Here is a 23,724-nt window from a genome sequence, read left to right as displayed (position 1 = left end):
TTTTTTACCTGATTTGCAACCAACTGGAGTGCCATATATTAATGGATTGAAAATAATATAACAGTATTTTTAAATTCGTCTGGTTTTAATATTTTAAATGACGCCTACTCATTTTTGTTATAAAAATGCATAAAATCCGCTGCCTAATAATAAATATAGAAGTGTACGGCACGAGGAAATAATAATATCATTCGTGAAGATCTAAATTAGTATTAAATTTTTCAGTGCACGAACGGCAACAATCGCATCAGTTTTCGCCGTACGGGGTAGATCATCGTGATCCATCAATCACGGGGACAGGAATGCGAGTTCGCGCGCCGCGTGGCCGTCGTCTAGTCTGGTCGTGCGACGCTAACCTTTAATTAAAATCTTTCGATCTGGCCGTCTGAAATGAGGCGAAACGACGCGAACGGCTGTACAGAAACGCGCGAGTAACGTCTCATTAGGTACAGATTGACCTAATTACGAAAGGAAACGTCTGGCGCACTCGACTCACATCTCGTCTGCAGTTGGTGCGTTGCCTGCCTTTCTGTGTAAAATTGGAAATCGTTGTCTATTTATAGCGCTTTTCCGATAGGGTCACCGATGCGATGGCGGACAAATATGGAACAATGCACGCGCAACAGGAATCCTCACTTTTACTTCACGCTTTCATCCCCCAAACCACCCCCCATTATTCTCCCTCCCCTTCGTCTTCTAATTTCTCCTTTTTGTTTTACTCTAATATCTTTTTTTAAAGAATTTAAATATATCAACATATTTTTCTACCTCATTAAGCAAGGGAAACAGATATTTCAATTTATTCCATGTTTCGGAAATTACTCTTGTATATGAAATAAATTGTACAAATGTAAAACAGTGCTCCCTATATTTTTAAAAACACTAATTTCGTACATCCTTGGCCATTGGCGGGCGAAGGGGCGAGCGAGGAAGCACTCTGACCCACATACGCCACGTGCTACTGCGAACGTGTTAATCCTCCATTTTGTTCGTTACAGACATTACCATAAATTCTGGCGCGAGCACTTTCGGCCCGATCATTACATCAACGTCAATCACCGCGGAACGGTAGCGCTGGCCCACGAAATTACATTCATTTCGCGGAGAGAGAAAAAGAGACCAAAAAAGGCAGAGGGAAAAAAGAAGAAAAGTCGTCTCGGAAACGTCAGCTCGATGGCGCGAACAAATGTAAAGCAATTAATTGAACGAGCGACAGCGTGGCTCGGGCTCGTTGTTTCCCGACAAGAACCCGGCAGTCTCGTCGAGGCACAGAATAACCGATGAATAAAGAGACTCCGTAAACAGAGCGGGTAGCCTTGGACGTTCGGCTTCGATTTACTGTTTACGCGGGACGAACTATAAACAGGACAGTAAAGTTTTGTTCCGCGAACGCGTCGCCTCGTTCGGCGACTCGTGATTTTTTCGGATCGATACCGGGTGTCAAGGTTGCCGGCTAGGGACACGGGGAAAAGGAACTAGCTGAACAGGAAAATAAAACTAGGATCCGGAGGATCGTGATTCTGGCAATCCACTGCAACACGCTGTGCAATTCTATTTCGTACCATTTTACTACGGAATAGCTGGTTACAGCAGAGTGGGTTAGAATGGTTGTAACTGGTTGTAGAACTTGAAACGACGTTGGCTAATTTGTTTAATTGTTGCGCAGAGAAGATTCTTGTCCTAACTTTGGAAGTAACTCAATTCGTTTAACTATTACAAAGACAACATTGAGCAGGGATGAATTCAGTGTGTGTAGTTTATTTCGATCTTACAGGATTTTATTAAATAATATGTGTAAAGATAATGTAAATAATCTACGGTGTATTTATGTTTCCTGCGTACACTACGAGAATGTGGAAAGTATTATACGTATATAAAGAATCGAGTAAAAATAGAAGAAGAGTCGTTGTTGCCAACAATCGTAAGAGACAGGAATAGTACACTGAAGCGTCTGTTATTGTATTCTAATATTATTAGTAAAAGCCAGCATGTAATTTCTATTAATTACAGCACGCTTTATTACATCCCATAAATTGTTTTATAACCATGGGAAAGTGGAATTGCTGTTGTTCCGTATGGCTGACCCAGACAGTCCTATTCTACTACAGAGTATTAAGACACTATTCTCCGTTCCTCGAAAGAATGAGTAACATTCAATGCAATCATGACTCACAGTCACTGTCTCAATCTATCGCAGACATATTTAACCAGTCATTACTACCCAATTAATTGTGTATAACATTCTATATATACATATTTTTATGTGCCTGGTTGAATATATTTATTTTCTATTTAAACTGTTCTGACGAATTCCATCACGAATACCAGCAACTATGTGGGAAATATACAAGCCCAACTAGCCGCACATAATTGCACTGGCGAGGCAACACCGCGAAGCGTTAGGTCAACTTTCCAAGATCGACCAGTCCATCCAACATCTGTCAACACAGAACGTATTACGCGCCCCCCGCTTTCCATTCACAATGGTGTCAGAGAATATTACGATCGATCACTGTCGAACACGCGATCGACAATTACGTTAATCGATCCAGAGGATGGCTGTTAGCAGCGCTGCGAGCGCGGCGTCTATCGCGAACCACTTTCGCGATAGAAAGTATCCTATTAGAAAAACATATTGCGCCAGTGAAAGAGGCAAAAATGAAAAGAAAATGTACATCGAGTAATGCACTTCTTCGGAACACTAATCATACCTGAAATGCCTTCTTCCTTTTTCTCAAGGAGCCCGCAAAGAACCCACCGAACTATAATAGATTCTAGTACACACAGAGAAACATATCTTCCAGCCTCTCAAATATGCCAGTATTTCACTTATGTTGTCTTCAACGTTGTTCATAATAAATAAACATCGTTGTGAAATGAATTCTCTTATTTTTGAATTTGGGGAATACATATTTATATCTTTTTGTAAGTGCAACAATATCTTTACACACAATTAATTTTCCTCGAGTGAAACGACGAAATATGTTTGTTGATATAATTAGTTCAGGAATGTTGCTTACGCGGAAGCAAACATATCTCCATTCATTCATACCAACAGCAAATTCCCAGAAGTAGATCAACACTGACACATCATTGAATTACAGTCTAATTTCACTGAAACGTTGAAACTTCTACCGACAACGCATCATAAAAACACATTAGTTGAACATAAACATTTCACTTCTGCGAAAGCGTGTTCGAGACTCGTAGAGATAGGTGACAGCTACCGCAAAACGACGCGCGACCGCTGCTCGTGTTATGGCTACCATGAACAAATCATGAATACTTCGTGACAACCAGTTCCATCGACACTAGTTTACTTTTTCTCGTAGCTAGCGATCCCTGACGATCGCATTTCCCCCCGCTACGATGCGAAAACGTAAACACAGCACTAGCCCGTTTTACCGGAAATATGCTACCCATTCTATGTATATCAGTCAAGGATCCAAGCTGTTTATTAGCAAATAACTGAACCCCCCATTATGGAACCCTGAATTACGGATTTTATGTATTCGTGTAAAAAACGGATTAAACATCACTGAAGAACGTAACAAAGTCCCAGAGAGATACTGAAGAGTCAATCTCAGTATCTATCAACACATCATCTGTTTATTTCGCAGAAAAATATGCAGTAACTAGCAAGCCAGTCGATCTAACATGTCTAGAAGCCCCCAGAAAAGGGACACACGATCCGAAAGAAAGAAGCAGCATGGAAAAGGCCGCGCAATTATCCTACACGCGTTCCCCGCTCGGCTGAGCTCGGCGCGACGGGTCGTGATTGCGCGCGTAAAGCGTTGTAAATCACGCGCGGCGGTGGCCCGTTCATTTGGCGCGTAAAAACGTTGCACCGGTGTTACGAGCTGGTCGTATTACCTTGTCAGCGGGATCGTCCGGTGTACAAGCCAGCCGGAACAACAACTTTCTCACATTTTCGGCCGTGGGTGAGCCCGCGTCCTCCGGCCGTTGGTTGCGTCACAAAAACGGAGCACACAATCTCCACGACGGAGAAGAAATATCGCACGATTCAAACGGTCACGACACACTTTCTTTCTATCGAGTGGTTGGACACGACGTATAAGATGTATCTGACCGATGGTCAGGTGTATACGATGAGGGTCGGTTAAGTTAGGCCAGGGTGCTAAACAGAGAGAGCGAGACAGAGAGAGCCAGCCGGCGTTCTTTCTCCGGTTCTGCCGTTGTCTTCCTCCGCCTCCTCCACCTCCTCCTCCACCACCTCTTCTCCTCCTCCTCTTCGTTTTTCTCGTTTCACACTATGGTCGCGTGCGAACGCACCCCGTTATGGCGCCGCTGTCGGCGATCAGCGACGCAAGAAGGTTCACCGCGCTCCGCGGCACGCGCTCACCAAAGCCCATCTCACCGACGACAGGATCACCGACGACGATGCTCGTCGATCCGACGACAAACGCGACGTCACACGACGGTCCGACGCGATCTCGCTTCTCGCAAGCGAGTCCCCTAAGATCGGCCACCGTTGCGCCTACTCAGATCCGATCAGGATCCAACGACACGGTGCATTCTTCGATGATCCTACTTGCCCTTTGGTTTGGAAGGGGGGGGGGCGAACACACGGCACACCGTCCCCGGACTGGATCGTCGATCCGACGATCAAGATCACGGTTACCTTTTCCGATTGATCTCTTTTTTTATTTATTTTCGTTGGAGGATCACGACGAGTTACGAGGAACACGACACCGCACGACGACGACGACAACGCGACACAATAACGTGACGACGACGACGACGACGAGCCGACGGTGAAGACTAGGACGACGCGACTACGACGACGACGGCGGCAGCCGGCTCGCGAGGACCTCTTCCGCCGCACGATTCATGACCACCGACGGAGAGCACGTCGCTCTCGTGGCGACGACTGCGCCACTAAGCGGTATCTCGTCGAAACGGGCCGTCGGGGCGGGAGAGGGATAAGGACGGAAGCTCGCCGGATCCATCGGGGAAGGGGATGCTAGGGAGGGAAGGAGACTCTGGTAGCGGTGCGCGCGTTCTACAAGGCACGAGCGATAGAAAACGCGGATCAAGCGAGCGAAGGGGATACGGTGATTAGTGGCGTGGCGAGACCTTGCCAGGCGATGTCCATGGCCAGCGCGAGGCGGTGGGTGAGTTCGGAGGATGATGCTGGTCAGACGAGATTGGACGCACAGGTATTAAATTCTTACGTGAAATTTGGTAACGGGTGTACTTGGTACGCCCTTCGAGTTTAGCCGAGGGTTGAACTCAAAATATGTATGGGAGGGGTGTGATAATAATGGTATAAAACGGTTGTGGCGAGGCCTTGTGAGGTGATGTCAGTGGTTCGTGGGAGCTGATGTGCGAGTTGGTTAGGGCCATTTATTGGCGGCTGATAGTGGAGAGTCTACTAATGGTCAATCATATTCGAGATATTCGAGGGCATGCATGAACTCGTATCTGAAATTACATGTATGAGAGAAGTGTAACAATAATACAAAATTTAAAAGAATGATCTCCCAGGTCTCTTTACATCCCTCCAACGAGTAGCTACAAGATCGCAAACCAATGGTGTACTCCCACAGCACACATCTGGACCCATGCGTGCGCCAAGCAGGGAAAAAGAGAGAACATGAAGTCAGTGTGAGAAATGGGCTCTCTGGCACTGACGAAGACGTAGCCAGAGCTGAAGGCCTGCTCGTTGGCTTCTGGTTCGCCGTGACAACGAGCACCACCGCGGATGGACGTACGGACGGCTAGATGGACACGACGGTACGAATTTTCCTCGTCTCGTCGGCCACGTTCTAGGTGTTTGTCGCATTGTGCAGCGGCGCTCACGGCGTCGGGACGCCCACCACCTGTGGTACTCACCCTCTCTTCTCTCCTCCTCTCTCCTATGCTCTCTCTCCCCCCACCTTTTCGCGGCGAACCGCCCTACCACGCGCTCGACACCATCGCGCACACGCGTTGCATCGTCCTTTTGGACCTGCTTCCCCTTTCAAGGTATCTTCTCTCTCTCTCTCTCCTCATCTTCTTCCTATCTCTCTCGTGCTCGCCTCCTAGCTGTTCTCTTCTCTCCTTCGCTCACCTAATCGCGCCAAGTCGAATTTTTAAGCTCGTCATCGCGCCGCAAGCGCCAAATGCTCGTGGACATCATGCTCCACGTGGCGACGCTTGCGCTTCGGCTTCCCTTAAGGTGGCTCCCCGCCGTGACGACTTCAAAAAGCATTGTTGACGCTCGCCTGCACGAGGTCCATTCTGCTGGCTAGCAATTAACGCTTTGAATAGCACGTCTCCCAAAAGATTTTTCTAGATTTTTAAATGAATTTTCGCAAAATCAATTTGTCGATTTAAGAACCATGATGGTTATGTAGTATACGATTTCACTTTCTTTCTTGATTACTCTTCTTCTAACGTTGCTGTTCGTTGAAACGACTAATAACAATTTTCAACAGGATAAAGATTTGTAGATTTAAGAAACATGATGGTTATGTAGAATACGATTTCACTTTCTTTCTTGATTATTCTTCTTCTGACGTTGCTGTTCGTTGAAACGACTAACAACAATTTTCAACAGGTTAAAAAGATAAGAGAAGAGAATGTAATTCTGCCGAGGCTTTTTATTTGTTCTTCCGTAAGAAGCTTTGTACACTATAGCTTACGACCGCATGAAAATTCATAGTCTATAAATGTAGACAGCTGCAACGTAGTATTTATTTCCCGCAATAACACGATGCGATCTCGCAGTGGAAATAGAACGCGAATAGTACTGAATCTACAATGTTTACACAAGTAGAAGCAGAGAATGATGGACAGACGCATTAGCCAGTCGTATTCAAAGGTATGCTTGCCCGATGAACTTTCGAAAGTTCTATCGGAAGGTAGAATTTGAATCATCCCCCCCTATCTCCTGGAAATTCAAACCTCCCCCTTTTTGTACGCTGCTGCCGTTTGAAATTATAATCCTTGTTCGTTTAAAATCAAGCACACTCCCGGTGGAAAAGTTTGGAGCACCGTACAGAATTTGAAAAAAAGTGTCACATTCGGTTTAATGTGTCATCGGAATTCCAAAATGCGTGTAAACAGGTCCGAAGTTTTGCACGGGGAGAACACTTTTAATTTTTTAGTCACGGAACACGTTTTGAAACGGTAGTGGTAATAAAAAGATAAAAATATTTTGTGCTTTGGGGGATTTGTTTTTAGGATATTGCATTTTTGTAAAGCTTTTCCAATATCAATAGTTAGCTATCTTTCCTAGCAAACACTGACATCGAAATGAAAAAGCATGTGGGGAAAATATTTTTCATTCAGAAGGGGGAAATATATTAAAATATTTTTCGAATGTATTTATTAGTCTTTCTCTAGTCTTTCAACAAAAATAAAGAATCCAAAAATTTTGTCCAATTTAGAAAAATGAAATTCTTCAGTTTTCATATAGTTTAAACAAAATATTCGACAAGATGAAAATAATACATTGATATGCTTGAATCCTTTTAATATTTATACTATTTCTCACCTATTTATTTGTCCTATGAATGCATAAAATTCACACAACCTAGTAATTAACATTGTACAACAGAGACGTGTATTTTCTCAAGCAATTTCCGATTTTGGCACACTGTAGAGAAACACCGAAAACAGGTGAGACGGCAACGGGCTGTATGTCAGATCGGTAATGGGCAGGAGCAACATCAGTCCGGGGAAAAATAAAACAATCCGGCCGGATAATTTCCCGGCGTAGCAGAATTGTTTGCGCAAGCTAAGGAATTCGGCGGGCGTGTTGACAATTAGCAGAGCCACTACGTCAAACGAATTTGTTTTTCCGGGATCATTAGTAAGATTACACCAGAAAATTTCCCTTAATCCGTGTTTACGGTGAGCCGGAGCTGCGGTATGTCCGCTCCTCCACCTACCCGTTAAGAAACGAGAAGCTTACCAGACGCCGGATTTTTTTGTGAATCAGCCTCGGCTGGGAATATCCTAGTGAAATGCTGCTGGAAAGACAGCTCTGGTATGGCAGCGAGTAATGCTACTACAGTCTTTTCTTAATACCGCTAAAAGAAAATTTTGGTTTGCGAAATAGTTGGAGATTTTCGAAATTCAAGTCATGAGTTTTATGCAATTATATGTGGGAACGTAGCAGGTTGTATATCAATTGTTATATCGCTGCTCCGAAAGTATAATGACGCAACTGTAAAACTTTGTTGTGTGTATCGTGTTGGTGGGCTCACAAATGCATTTACTAGATGTTTGTAAATCGACATAATTGTACTTACAAAATGTTTACTTGTTTTCCTTACTCCTACAACGACAGAAGTGTAAAATTTGTGATGCATTTTCAGAAGAACAACGACGTATTTACATGGTACTGGTTACTGTGAGGCTGGTATTTATTATTTTACAAATTGAAATAGCTTAAAAGTAGCAATAATAACCCACAATGTCTATAAACTACTCTCATATTAGAATTAAACTGAATCTATAGGCCATTCTATTAAGACAAATTGGAATTATTTGTCTTTTGCTTGTCCTGTAAAATTTCGATTTATGCAGTTGTGTCATTATACTTCCGGAGCAGCGGTATGTAGTAGGTGTTCTTAATCTTCGGACAGCGAAAAATTCTGATGACGATCAGGTATTCAATCGAGGTCAAGAATAGTGCTTATTGTGACTTATTTCGTGACACGAAAATTTTCTGATTAGCTCCACGTATTTCATGAAAATGTCATCGAATGACCCGTGTCTGTGTATCAACGTCCGTTTCCACTGTTGTCTCTGCCGCGGCAGTCTGAATCACGACCTATTTACTCGACAGAAAATAATTCCAATTTAATTGCCTCTTATGGAATTACAGAGCCGCGCTCGATGCCAACTTACGGAATCAGAGTATTATCAATTCGAAGTCAGTTGCAAAAGCATACACCTGTTCTACTTCGGATAGTCGTTTTGAATGCTTGATATAACACGTTTCGTGGACGTAGATTAATTTAGTACTTACAGTAGAATAGTCTTGAAAGAAGTGAAATGTTTCTTACAATTCCTCGTATGAAGTCGTAAATAAATCAGAAGTATTAAATCATGAAATTTACTGTACATGTAGTCGTGAGCATTATATTGAAATTCACAAAACTCTTTCATTAAGATTGCTGTTGTTATTATTAACTTAAATAAGATTTTACGTATTGAAACAAACAATGAGTTATATGCCACGACAGTATTTTTCAAGCTTGAAACAATAATTTTCATAGGTTAAGGAAGTCTGGACATTAAACTTTTTCACGAATTAATGGAGTGCAATAACAGTTCTTACTGTTATGTACAGATTTCTCTTCTCTTATCCTTCGAAACGCGAGGTTCGTTGAAAAGTTACGCGTAGGTGGTTTATGGCCGGGGATTATAATTGAACAAGCAAAGTGGACGCAGTAAAGCGAGGTTACAGGCTCAGGCAATGTTTGAAGTTATGCCCTGACATTATACGTAATTGGGAAGATGCATATTCATCGGACGGAATTCATAGACACGCGTGGAACCATTTCTGAAAAATCAATTGTGCTTCTCAGGAAACATTGAATGGGAAATAACCTTTCGTTTAAATCGAGAACGGAAAATACGAATTTTGTTAATACATACCAGACACAATCGACCGAATGTTTCAATTAACAATAAACTTATCACAAAAATTGAGTGAAATGTTTTACCTAATAAAAATGACATAGCTGTATTTCGATTTAACTACATCGTTATAACTTCAATAATTACAAAATAAAATTAATGTTCATAAATTATATAAAATAAAGCTGTTTTTCATGTTATGCATCCTGTTCCTTATTTACAATATTTTTGTTGTGGAATAAAAATAGTTGAATTCATGATTGCAGTGATAAACTTTGTCTTCTCTATCCATGTGTTATGGAATAAATTGTTTCGATATGATGTGACGCCTATGGGCATTGACGTGGCACTCAACGCATTAATAAAAACAAATTGCAGTTTCTCAGCGAGTTTGAGATGGGCGAACATGCGAAGCCACTCGAAAGCGGCGCGAAATCTCTTCCGGTCGTGCAATATCGCTATTCCAATGAAAAGAAAGAGCGGGCCGGTCTATTTTCGGGTTCGACGGTGGCATCGACGGGCCTCGTCGATGGAAAGAGCACAAGTTGACGATGCCTAAGCACATTAGCCGGGAAAATTACGATCGACAAGAGCGTTGTGCCGATCCGGGCCGAGTCGGGTTGAGCCGAGCAGGGCGGAAAAGCACGGCCGTAAATCGCTGTAATGGCGCCGCGGGAATCGTCCCTTTTTGCTGAAGTCGGTAGTTTGGCAACTTTTTGCAGAACTCCGAGTGCGAGGAGAGGGGCGAGCAAGCTTAGAATTTAGGGATCGGCCGCGTTAACGGATTTACGAAGTGAGGAAAGAGCGCTCGCCATTTGTCTCGCTCGTCTAATTAACTAGCGTTGCGAAACCAAATAAAATCGGCCGATCTAATAACAATTTTCATGGAACGGCCAGTGAAAACACGGATATTTAACACGTGCGCTACCAGCAATTGTTTCGTTGCTTACCTTCCTTGTTCGAAAGTTTTATTAAATGCAACGTACCCAATTTTGAATTATTAAAACAGTTTAGCAGAAGCAACACAGATTCTCTGAAGACAACGAAGTGCATAAAATTAATTTTACTGTTTTTAAGTTAACTGTCACATATTTGTGACGATTGTAGCGAACAGGTTAAACAAACATTTCTTGTCGCTAAACAAACACTGTTACATCTTCATCTTCATTTCATCAAAAATACAATTTTTGTTTAATCTCAGCCTGAAGCAATCGATGCAGTTTTTATCTTGCATAAAGGTGCACACAAGTAATAAATATAGATGCGAATCGTCTTATTTCATTCCTCGGGTCTTAATGGGTTAATCGCTCATTCGCGAAATCGCGTCCGCTTCCAAACTCTTAATAGACACGCGGAACACCACGGTGTGCCAGCGGGTTGCTACGCATGATTAATGAACGGGCGACGATGTAGCAAAAGCTTACATTTTTGAACGACGGTGTCGAATAGCGCAACCGAATTAGAGCCGCGATTTATGCCGAAACGCGTGCTGCGCGAAATCGAGCCTCGTAAAGCTTGCGACGTCGCGCGAGGAATACTAGCACCGGTTTATTCCGGATCTGGTAGCGAATAGTTCACTATTACATATCGATAGGACCATGTCTTTCTTTCGTTAAACATTTTTACAGGCTGAAGATGTTATCTCAAATCCTCTCTATCGATGTTAATCCTTAAATCGCTTTAATTGGACGGTTTAAAATTTTTCGTATTCAATTTTGTCATGGATGTATAAAATCCATTGTGTAAATTTTAATACCCATTTATCGGAATATGAAAAATCTTCATGCATATACGATCTTTTCTTAATTCCATCTAGCTTTGCAGTATCTATTATTTAAAGAAATAAAGATATTCAAGTGGAAATCTTCTGCGACCAGGTTCCAGAAAAAATTTTTGCAAGATAAAAGACATTGTTTCGAACAATATTGTGCGTGCTGCCTAATGATTCCGATTTATTTCCGCGTTTCATTATTTTTCACTTAACGCATCATCATCATCAACATCATTTTTGTAATCGATTGTGGTTGTAACAATACTTATTGCTTTCTAGACGCACATTACTTATGAATTGCTGAAACCAAAGTTCGTCAGGTCCATGAAGTAAAAGTTCGCTAAAGCATCCTCCCTGTGGTTCGTTTAATTTCCGCCATCCCCATTTTCTCAATTAGACGGCGGAAAGGCACGTTCCTAATCCCCGTTTCACGGATCACCCAGTACACGGGCGATTCGTTGTCAAGCGTGTAGAGCCTTATCCCGTTTAATGAAGTTCGTTAAAATGAAATACCTATATCGCTTCGATGCATTTCGTATGCAACAACCTAATACGATAAAACGCGGGGAGTAGCCGAGGCTACGGCGCACGGCGTGGCACGGCGGGAGCACATGTTTTTAATTAATTCTCGAACGTTAAGCTTATCTGCCCGGGCAAGATACTTAAAGAATTCTTAACGGCATCGAATAAACTGCGCGTTCCTCGCTATTTACCCGGTCGCGTTTTAGTCTCTCCAAGTACGGTAATAAATCTCCTCGAGGCAGTATAACCCCCGCTATATATACTTTCTTTCCTTTCGCCGAGATTCTCCGAGGGCCTGGATTTAATTAAAATATTCTATGCGCTTCTTATTCCGACATGAAGTGCGCCGCGGCGTCGGCGTCGGCTATATTCTTTCTAGTGTAATATTCATTTCGTGGAACGCTGCGGAAGAAAGAAAGAGAGGAGAGAAAAAAGAAGAACATAGTCGCGTACGAAAGCGCGTCGTCTACTTCTAACATGCCGGCTCGTCCCAATATGATGTATATTAAAAAGTATTGAAAATCAAAGCGAATTGGCACAAATAATGGAATGTTTTCTATATTCCTCAGTAGACAACGCGTGGATTCGCAGACAACAGTAACGCGAACGCCATTCCCGTCCACGTTGTTCAATCCAATGTAATTATTCACTAACTGCCGGATTGTTTATATTGTGTTTCGAAAGCGGTGGCTATTAATCTAGGAATTCTGTAGAAAATACTTCATTGCACTTTGTATTTATGGTTGTAAGGAAAAACGCCGCATGTCACAATTTGTAAACATTTCATTTTATGGATTAATTGAGATATAGGAATTCTAAAGGCTCAAAACAAGAATGCAATTCGACCGATGTCCTATGTTCGGAACTCGTGATCAAAACTTTAAATGGCAATATTACGAAAGTGAAAGTATGCGACACATGCGGAGTTCTTCCTTACAACCAGTGTTGGGCGATAAATAACAAGTTATTTGTTATTTGGATATTCAAATAAAAAGCAAAAATATAATCTATTTATTATTTGAGCAAGTCTAAATGAATTATTTAAAATAATAAAGTTAATTGTTATTGGTAATTATTTTTCTCGGCGCTCAGGTTCGATCAATTTCTACACTAAATGAATATAGCTTGAGGGGCATGAAACGTTATAGTCCGGGTTCGAACCAAATAACGCTTCCGATTCGGGTTTGAATCTGCAAAGATGCCAAATGCTATTTTATTGTTTTCTTTGTTTTCCTCCAATAAAATAGCATTTGGCATCTTTGCAGATTCAAACCCGAATCGGAAGCGTTATTTGGTTCGAACCCGGACTATAACGTTTCATGCCCCTCAAGCTATATTCATTTAGTGTAGAAATTGATCGAACCTGAACGCCGAGAAAAATAATTACCATTCTTTCAAATAGTGCGATCGCGAAAAATACCTCCTTTAATTGTTATTTACAAAAATACAATTTCAATTAATATTTGTATTTTTTGTGGTATTATGTTACAGGCAGCTAGGTCCTCCGGACGGGCCCGACCACCGGCGGTATACCCGAAACTGTGAATTGTGAAACGAAATTGTCAATACTTCGAAAACTATCTATCTCAAAATGAGAATTTTATTCAGCATTTAAATGGTGTAATGGATACATAGAACTCATTATTTCGAAAAAAGCATGAATGCGTTTATCAAAATTGTACGTTCTTTTAAATAAAAATTCGGCAATATAATTAGTATAATGATAGTCACGCGTATGCCATAGCGAGGAATGCTGGCTCTCAGATCTCTCCACAATCTTTCAATATTTTGTGTATGAACATTCGTATATATTGGTTCTTCTATGTTTATTTATCTAAGGTGTAGCTCATTCGACACTATGGCAGCCTTATGTTACCACGGAACGTGGAAGAGTACGTAAAATTCACTACAGTATTAGCAATAGTTTTTCGCAAATATCTCGAAAACTAAGAGCGAGCGCCGGGTAGTTGTAATGACAAAAGTTGTTCAGAATCTTGTCCTCGCCAACATATGTCAAGGTCAAGGTCATCGGAGCTGCCTCCCCTAAACGTAAGTTTTACCATTATTTGCAATTAAAATCACACGTTTATTTATTATTTAAAATAAAATTTGCCCAACCCTGCTTACAACTACAGATACATATTCTATATCATGAATGTAACTAATCATTCACATAAATCCGCCTATGTAAATACAAAGTTCCATACAGAATATCGAAACAGAGAAATATTCAACGGAGTGAATTAAACCGAACGAAAGCTACGCACTATTCACCATCCGAATCTACAGCAAGCCGAGTGTAATTACGACTGTGTGAGCTTCCCAAGGCACGAACGACAAGTCGCTTCTGCGCGTAGATAGAGAAACGGGTCCAGCGGGTCCGATCGATATTCAAAATTCGTGTAAAACGCACTAAACTCGATGGGAATCCGAGCGTTGGTGAAAGAGCCGGGTGGATCGGAAACGCGTTAATTAACGGAACGTGACGACGCGGAGAGCAGTCGTCGCTCGGGGACGGTATTTATTTCTAGAGATACGTCATAACGACGGAGGCTCTGTGACGAGCCTGGGCTGGCACACGGTCAACGAAGGAGGGACGAAGGGTACGGTTTTCTGGCTTCGAATCGACATATTCGAGCGGATACGATTCGGCGAGTAGCGTTTTCATTCATCACGGCTCATTTTGCCGTGAGCCTTCTGCCTCCTCGAGCGTTCACGTGAATCATGTTCCTCGAGAAATCCGCTCGAATGCCACGCCAACTGAAAACAGCTTACCGGCCATTACCGGGGAACGTTTTTCGCGGAGATTTCGCGAAATTCAACTCCCGGCCTCGGTGCGTTACGCATAGGCACGCGGTGTCCGCATTAACCGGCCGCCGTTCTCTCGTTATCCGTTGAAATATCGTGTTAACATTAGCCGGCTCGAGCATGGCGCGTGTTTAACACACTGGAAACTCGACTCGATATGCCGAGCGGACCTTGGATCGCGATATACGTCGCCCTTTCCCTCCAAGAGAAAACGTGATTCTGTATTCCGGAGCCGATGATCGATAAGATATTTGGCCATCGATTTTATGTGTGCATGGCCGCCGGCTCGCGAATTAATGCTACCGGGAGGACTATATTAAACGCTTTCCAACGATCGATCGTGCGATTTCGCCTGGTTGATGTGCCGTTGTCACGACGTCGTTGCAATGTCTGATGCACGCAGTTTCATTTCTGCGATAGTGAAGGAATCAGTGACGCAAATTTGTGGTCACGGAACATCTGAAAAAATCGCTCCTCTTGGACTCGAAGCTTCGAGTAAGACAAGTTTGTTTGAAACAGGACTTTCATTGTTATACCATCGATATTTAAACATAGAAAAATATATAAAAAAACTTTTTAAAAACCACGCTTATATTAAAATGCACTAAAAAGGAGAAAATAATTCTTTTAGACATTAGTTACTATAAATAAAAGCGTGGAGCGCTGAACTATATTAACGTAATCTTCGTGGGCGCTCCACGCTATTATTTATAGTCACTAATGTATAAAAAAATTATTTTCTCCTTCTTAGTGCATTTTAATATAAGCGGGGTTTTCAAAAAGTTTTTTTTATATATTTAAATGGAACGCAAGATATAGTAATACTGGTATGAAATAGTAAGATATAGAAACGCAAGATATGGAAATACGCGAGATAGAATGAGGGGATGACTCCGAGAGACGATGTCTCTTGATGGAGTCCGAAATTGTCCAAAATGAAACTGAATGAACGGAACACCACAACCACACTGAGCTCCTTTGGTGCGAAGTGGGCCAGTGGAGTGGGGATGAGTCGGAGTGGGAACACGTAGTAGAGTAGGGAGCGCTGGCGCGCGGAGTGGGGATCGCTGAACGCGATTAAGTACTACCGAGTGACGCGCGGCGAGGTGTGACAGTTAATATAAAAAATTTGTAAAATTTGTTTTTTAATATTGCATTATCACCCAGTTCTGAGTTATGTTTAAAGTTTCAAGTCTCTAGCTCATCGGGAAGTGGTTTAAAATTCGATTACAAGATTCGACGCATACATTGTGTACGAGGACCATAAAATGTCAACTTATTTTTTATGAATCAGATTATTCAACAGATTAATAATCGATTTGTGGGAACATTATGAGCATTGAGGATCGTTAAGGATGATCAACAATCTCCATGATTATTAATAGGAAAACAAGATGTTCATTGTATTCAGGGATGTGTACAGCAGCTAATAGAAGCATTGCTGGTTGGAGTGATTTAATTGTTCCGTGGTAAGACACAGCGCGATTTCGATGACACAATTACTTCGTCCCGATACAAGGAGATACGTGTCCCGGTAATTTCCCCTTCCGCATGAAATATAGGAAGTTCCATCGAGCGAGAGTCAATGGAGCGTACAGCAAAGTCGCGTTCACAGTTCACGCGCAGTTTCCCGCGTATCGTGGGTCCATTGTTTCGAATGGAATAACTTAATGCATCATCTACGAGTTGATGACGGTGCACGGATTAGTCTAATTTGAGTTGCTCCGCGAAGCCGGGGCTTCCGCGAAGAAAACTTTCGCGCGGGATGGGGGATCATAGTGGAGCGTATTATTCTATGTATATCGTGTGAACGAGACATTTCCCGAAGTCCGTAACTACCGCCCACGCGAGCTACTCCCAGAAGCCAAGATGGACGCCATTTTCTGTGAAAGATTTCTGTAGTTTGATCATTTCACTAATATACATCTGAATTTTCGGCGATATTAAAGGAAAATTGATTTTTCAACAATACACTCGAAGTCGTAATTTTCTGTAAGGTACAATGTTAAATTGTTTGTTTGAACTCGTTGTTCGTTTCTATTTGTCTGACCATACACAGTTCGCGTTCCACTTCTTCGAACATATATCATTCTCTTTTGACTTATCCGGCTACGGATCAATTCATTCCTTGTTTGTCTGCCCGTAAACCGTCCTCATTCTACTTCCCTAAGCATAGGTCGATCATACTCAACATATCCGATCGTTAGTTATCCTTACCCCATTTTGTCTGAACATAGGTAACCATTATTCTACTTGGCGAAGTATAAACAAGCAAAAATCAGTGTTATCGATTGAAGGATTTATTTATAAATCAAAAATGCAACATACCGAGTGTATCGGTAACAAGTAACGGCCAAGTTTGAATAATTTAGCCCTCCATGTAATTCATTAAAAATTGAATAGCGTTCTTTTAAACTAATTTTTACAAACGCTTATTTCAGTATTGCAAGAGGTATTTCAAAGCTAACCAACTTGGCCGTATTTTGTTTGATCTCACAACTTTTTACGGCCATAAGAACTTGGCTCCTGTTTACAGAATGTTTTTGTTGGGTATGAATGTCGAAAATGAAATTTTGTATACGAAAATAAAAAGCTGCAAATGAAGTTGATAAAATGAATAATACGAGTGTTGAAGAGTGGTATTGCGTACCAGTGGAAAAATCTTCGTAAATACTGAAACAATCCGACACTGAAAATAAACATCTGGTCACATGTGTGTTGTCTTTCGTACAGTTTCCGGCGTCGAATACCGCACGAACGGAAATACCCCGCCAAACGGACTCATTACCGACGAGTAGAATGATCGACAGCCGAGCCACCATTTCAGTTTACCGTCAGCCGAAGCTCGTAACGACGAGGCATCGTGCAGCGGCGCCTGTTATCCCGAAAAAGAACACTAAGTCGTGGTTCGACAACGTGTGGCAGAATGCCTTTCGATTTTCGAAATTGCCGAAAGTCCGCCGCTAATTCTGGAAGAGGCCTTTTGCGCCGCGGGACTGATGAAACGAGAAAAAATAGCTGACGGGCCGGTCTGAATGGTGTAGCCGATGGCGTAGCCCCGTAGATTACTGCGCGCGACCGCCATGGAATTTCAGTTTTGACGGACAGGTCTGTTATTACTGTCATTCCAGCCTCCCTCGAGCTTCTGCTACGTTAATCCTTTCGTCATCGGGTCCCGCCCGACGTCGAACTGGTCTAATGAGACGCCGAACCGGAACTTGAACTTGTTCCTGGCTCGGAAATAGAATTTTCAACTCGTTCGACCTCTTTCCGCTCGACCAGGCTCGCTGTTTGTAAATTTTAAAACAGAACACTATCGGATCGATTCATGATTCACGGATTTGTGGATTCTATCCACGAATAGCTTTCGTAAGGGATTAGGTTTTAAAAGCATAGCGAAAGACGCGACGCGTAAAATCCGCATACACGTTTTTTCAACAGTAATAAATTTTTACTCCTCTCCTTTTTAGTCTTTAGGGTCACCTGCAGCTTTTTATGCCCAAATTTTACGCCTTCCGTATCTTCTATCGGGCCTTCTGATAAGAGAGTAAGGCAGCCGTGAAATTTATGCGTGGAACTACCGAGTGACCGGGAAATTCGAAAGAGTGCATAAAAATGTAGCTGTTATAGCGCACTTCGATCGAATGTACAGCGTCTAAATTACTATACGATTGAAGAGGCACGATTTTTCTTTTATTACGGAGACTCCATCTTTCTTTCGTGGAACGCTGCGTAAAAAGAATATTTAATAAGCGTCGCGCTGCAAGAGAATCTGCTCATAATTCGAACACCATGAAAAAGCATGTCTCCTCCGGAGGCACATAAATTACCTGTCAACGATATTATACAGAGTTACAAGGAAACAGCCGTAACAGATGCCATCATCCCGAGATAAGGTGCACGAAAAGCAACTTCGCCGAGATAAAAATAAAAAAGAACGATAGGGAGGGAGAGGGAGGGAGAAGGCGAAGCTCCCCTCATCTGGAAAGCTCTCGGTGGATTTAAACCATTCGGAGCTCTCGGTTTGATACGTTCCAGGAGTAAAGTCAACCGAGTGGAGAAAGGAATCGACGCATTGCAGAAGTTTCCCCAGAAACCAATAGCTGGATATCTTTTTCTTCACGGTTTCTTCATTCTCTAATTAACACTTGATAAAAGACTGCCCCGCCCGTCTGTATCGGATTGCGGAGCCTGGTAGAATGCGATCGGAGCGACAAGATTACCTGCGATGCTCTGCTCTGGTCACAGATTTAACGAGATTTCTAACCGATCGCTAAAACGTACTCTGTTCTTTTACTTAATTCTACTCACGCTGGTGATCTCGATCGTAAAATAAACCGCTCGATCTTCCAAGAAATCTTTCCCTTGTTCGAAAAACTGTGGGAAAGATGTATAAAATAATCATAGAAAAAGCATCATCGTCCAGCATGATCTCCAAACACGGTGCAATAAGATCAAACAGGCTATTACGAGTATCGCTGTGCCTCGACTTTCTCCCGGGTAAGACGAAAATGGAGAATCGATCGACTCTCCGAGTTTTAGAGCCACCATCCCGCGATCCTTTTCGACTCGGAGAGCGGTCTACCGAACGTAGAAGTTCGATTCGATTCGAAAGAGGAGAGCGAGCGTAGGTGCAGGCAGCGTCGGCCAGAAGTAATTGGGTTATATCGCGCGAGGATTTATCGTCGGAAGAATACAAGAGGGATTCTGATTCCCCGCCGGCCCGCAGACGGCGTGGCTTTCCTCTGGCGGGGATTCGCGTCGCTGCAAATCGAATTAAAATTCCGTAGCATCGTTAGGGCCCTCGTGCCGGCAGTCTGAAGGAACGTCGGGGTAAGAATATACCTACCGGCATTCCGCATGCTTGCGTGACTACGGCCGAGGGTTTTCATGGTCGTCCCGAAGACAGCCTGGAGGGGTTCAATTGGTCTTTCCTCTCCCTCTTCACGGTACACTCAACCCCTCAAACACTCCGACAGCCGGTCAAAAATCCATGGATCTCGCCCGGCGATTCAAACGACCAGCCTACTCGATGGGAATTTAATATTCCTCGACGATAAAGATACCCTGCTCTCGACCAAAGGAACTCTGCTATACCCCCCACCAGCCCTCTCCGTCGAATGTTCCGAAAATTACAGCCACGAACAGCAGAATCCCCAAGGGACAAGGAAAGCCTGATACAGATTCGATTTTTATTTCCCGGCGATAATATTTTTGTTTAGAAGTTTGTTGGTTTTACAGGCTCGTGTGACGACTTGAGAATTTCGAGAAAGTATGGTTTGTCAGGGGGAGAAGGCTCTGGGGATGCACGACTAAAAGCAACACTCTAAAAGATTGCTCTTCCGTAAGCTGTTGCTTTTACTTTCTGGAGTAACGGGCGTAATAAACTGCGCTTTAGGTTTGTCCTTAGGAAGGAGTGTTTGTTTGTTGAATGATTAGTGGTCACTAGGCTGTGGTGCTTTGGTTGTGGCGCGTAGCTTGCAAGAGAGACAGAGAGAAAAGATCAATAAACGTTTAATTCTTCTTTTAGTGATTTTAATCATCTGTCTATTAACGATCATTCAAATAGTCAACATCGTTTGAAGTTATGGCTCAAAGATTTGACGAAATCTACTGTGGAACATCTAGTAATTTGAAGAACAATGTGTAAAACAATACGATCGTAGCAGTAAAAATCGAACGAACGGTGTGTTGCTAACTTCGCCGCGAGATCGGAAGTAAAAAATTTAAATACGCGGATCGAGATTACGCGAACGGTCGTAGCACGCAGAGCCGTCGACGTTGCGTAGGTCGGATTACAACACGTGGCCCCGGTTCTTCTTTTCTCGTGTTTCGTGCGCAACGGCAACGCAACGGGAAAAGAAGGTTACCAGTGCATCGTGCGCCTTTAAAACACTTCCACACCGGCACACAGCACAGCACGCAGCCTCCGGTGAATTAGGTATTCGACGAATAGAAAAGCCCGCGCTGGGCAGTGGGCCAAGGAATGCAGACGCGGTTACGGATGTAACCGGGACCTATCGCAACAACCCTAAACCACCGTTGGGAAAAATAAACGAGCGGCGTTAACGCGCGATGAAAACTTCGGCCGCGTCGCGACCCATCGACCCTGATCCCCTCCGCCCGTTTCATCCCGCTTTTCGCTCGCTTCGATTCCCCCACCTAATTAAAATCACGTAACCGGTTATTATCGCACGGAGGTCCACGGTCACTCCACTTTCGAGGACAAAGAAAAACATCCAATTACTCAAACACTTTCGATGAATCCTGGGGCTTCGCCAATTAAACAATTCTCTGGGCACGATTCATCCCCACCACGGAATCGATATTATTTTTCCTGTTACGCCGCGCCGGTCGTACAAGTCACCTGTTCAGAAAACAAACTGTACCAGAAGAAAAAATTAAAATAATTGATATTATCGATATACTATTTTCAACGTGTCGAAATCATTCAAGAATTAAATGTGTGTATCTGGCTCCCAACTTTTGCAATCGATGTAGACAATTTTGATTTTGAATTCTACTCGTGACCATGTGAATGCTACTTAAAATTTCAGATAAAAACACACCTGTTCTAGCCCAGCGATCCATCAAACCCCGGCGAATTAAATTCCGGAGAAATATGCGCGCATCAAAGCGGGGATCGATCGGAATTCCAAAGCGCGGAGACATCCCAAAGACATCGACGTCAAAGTATCGCCGGAGAAAGAGACAGAGAGGAGAAAAGAGGGCATGCAGGTCGATCGACCGAGCGACACGCGATCGTTTCTTCCAGGAAGTGGCGAAGTTCTAGTCCCCCGTTCCAGAGACACGAAGGACGATGAGGGAAGAGGAATGAATCGAATGTTTGTTTTTCGTCGAGGCAGCCAGGCGATCCCCGACCAATCCAGATCTCTTTCTCGGCTAGGTATAGGTGGGTTTCTGCTTCCAGCTAAGGATCGATTCGTCTAAGGGCACCGGCTATCCGTTAACGGGACGGAATAGCCTCGGGGGAGAGATCCCGGAGCGTGTGCAGCCCGGAGAACTGTACGCCGCGCGGCGCGGAGTACCGTCTCGCGCGCCAACTCGGCCCCAAATTAATGCCTGTCCCTAACAGTAACTTATCCGCCGACCTGGTATATTATGGTCCACGATCGGCGTCCGCTGACAAATGGCCGACTGTTTTCTTGCGGCGCTTTTGCTGTTTCTCAAGCCAGCTCGTTTATATCCGACCGGCTCTCTCGCGGCGACCGGAAATAACAATTATCCCCAAACAGTTTTGGAAAGGACACTTATCGATTTCATGCAAAATGAAGATGTTTTGAGGCAATTGTTCCTTCTCTAATAATTCTGATAAGTCGTGTGTCATATAAAAATGTTTCCATCTCCATTCCCATTTCATTTTTCTGACAAAGAAAACCGTCCTTACTCCACTTGTCCTTGAAAAATAAAGTCCATTATGTAAGGAAAAGCCGCAAGGAAAAGCGGATTTATTAACGTATTTGGACACACGGATAACCAAATGTTAACGATAGACGTGTTTGTCCCGGGCGATCGTTTCGATCTGCCTTCTTTTTTTACAATTCGTTGGCGATTGTAATTTTACAATTCTTCTGTTCTTTGCAATTCTCTATTTTTATAAATTTACCTGTATACACTCAGTAAAATAAGTCTCCGTATACCCTTTAAAAGAGAATAACGTTTTTATAATTATACCAAATGATCTGATGTTTTGTAAGCAATTAGAAGCATTGGTTTACTGAATGAGGTGCAAAAAAGATTTTCCAAAAATTACAATTGATCAGGTTACATGCAAAAATAAAAAAATGGCATTTTTTAAAACTTTTTTATTTGGGTCCCTAATGAAAATTTAAAATATATGTTTCGTAGATCTATGTTAGTCATACACTTGCATAAAATTTCATCGAAATCGGTTGACGCAGGATAAAACAACGCGCATCGATAGATGTACGATTCTGTGGATTTTGAGCAGAAACTGATCAAAAGTCGTATTTTCATCATTTTTAACCGCTTGTAGCTCGTGTGTATGTGAATCGATTTCGATGAAATTTTCAGCAGGTGTGTAACTACTATAGATCTACAAAACAAAAATTTTAAATTTTTATTAGGGGTCAAATAAAAAAGTTTTAAAAAGTGCCTTCTTTATTTTTGCATGCAACCTTGTAAATTGTAATTTTTAGAAAATATTTTTTGCACATCATTCAGTAAACCAATGCTTCTAATTGCTTACAATACATCAGGTCATTTGGTATAATTATAAAAAGTGTATGGGGTTATAAAGAGTGATAAGTAAAGAGTTATAAAGAGTGTATAGGGTTGTCTTGTTAATATACACAGTACACATACACCATCCGTACTTCAACTTCAATATTTAATAAATTTTGCTGTTTGGAAACAGCGAAATTTTCGCGGACAATTGCGACCGAATTTCAAGGTAATTCTGCGGCGCGATCAGGCTGAATTCTCGAAGTAACTTCGGGGACGGCGTGTGACGGGCACGTCGGTGTCGCAGCTCGGTAATTAACTTCCTCATGCAAACGAATCGTGTCCGAGTAGGCAGCAATGGCGACACCGGTCCTCTCTATACACGGACGAAGTCGATTGGCCTAATCGTAATTTCGCCGAGACGAACAGCCCCTACAGGACCAATAATCGTTTCACGGTCACTGTAACCGTGGAAATTGCCTCACCGGTTAACCGTAATTACGATCGTTCGTTATACGCGAATCACGCGGCCGCTTGTCCCCGCGCTGCCACTAACGACACTCACGTAAGAATAAACGACCCTGCTAACGGCGCGTGCACCTACACCCCCCCACCCCCTCTGTTATTCCACCTACGTTTTTATTTCCGCCTTTTTCCGCGGCGACCGATAGGGACACACACTGCTATGGGGAATTATGTTTACCTTGTAACTTCGGCCGAACTCGCCTCTTGAAACTGTGCTGCGATAAACTGCAGCCAACTATGACACGACAAGTTAGGGTGTACTATCTGCGGAAGGTGCTAAACTGGTATTCCTCCTG

At 42.8% G+C, this 23,724-nt stretch overlaps 1 protein-coding gene and 1 long non-coding RNA gene across 11 annotated transcripts in view; one reads left to right on the top strand and one right to left on the bottom strand.

Moving 5' to 3' along the window:
* The window catches only part of LOC143213267 (uncharacterized), a 516,895-nt gene that overhangs the window by 313,781 nt on the left and 179,390 nt on the right, over window positions 1-23,724 (bottom strand). The window contains exon 1 of one of the 8 annotated variants that reach the window (XM_076432952.1): window positions 3,874-6,108. The exons of the other annotated variants lie outside the window; for them this stretch is intronic. The gene's annotated coding sequence lies outside the window, so the exon portion shown is untranslated. Of the gene's footprint in view, window positions 1-3,873; window positions 6,109-23,724 lie in introns of those variants that run through there. 8 annotated transcript variants of the gene reach the window in all.
* Window positions 5,008-14,924, top strand: LOC143213281 (uncharacterized). 3 transcript variants are annotated; one of them, XR_013009934.1, is made up of 3 exons: window positions 5,008-5,180; window positions 5,571-5,757; window positions 13,382-14,924. It is a non-coding gene; the product is annotated as an uncharacterized LOC143213281 (long non-coding RNA). The 3 variants fall into 3 exon arrangements; XR_013009933.1 differs by lacking the exon at window positions 13,382-14,924 and having other exon boundaries at window positions 5,571-10,745; XR_013009935.1 differs by lacking the exon at window positions 13,382-14,924 and having other exon boundaries at window positions 5,509-10,745.

This window comes from Lasioglossum baleicum, chromosome 11 (assembly GCF_051020765.1).
Source record: "Lasioglossum baleicum chromosome 11, iyLasBale1, whole genome shotgun sequence".
Taxonomy (NCBI): domain Eukaryota; kingdom Metazoa; phylum Arthropoda; class Insecta; order Hymenoptera; family Halictidae; genus Lasioglossum; species Lasioglossum baleicum.
This window is presented reverse-complemented; position numbering and strand designations above follow the sequence as displayed.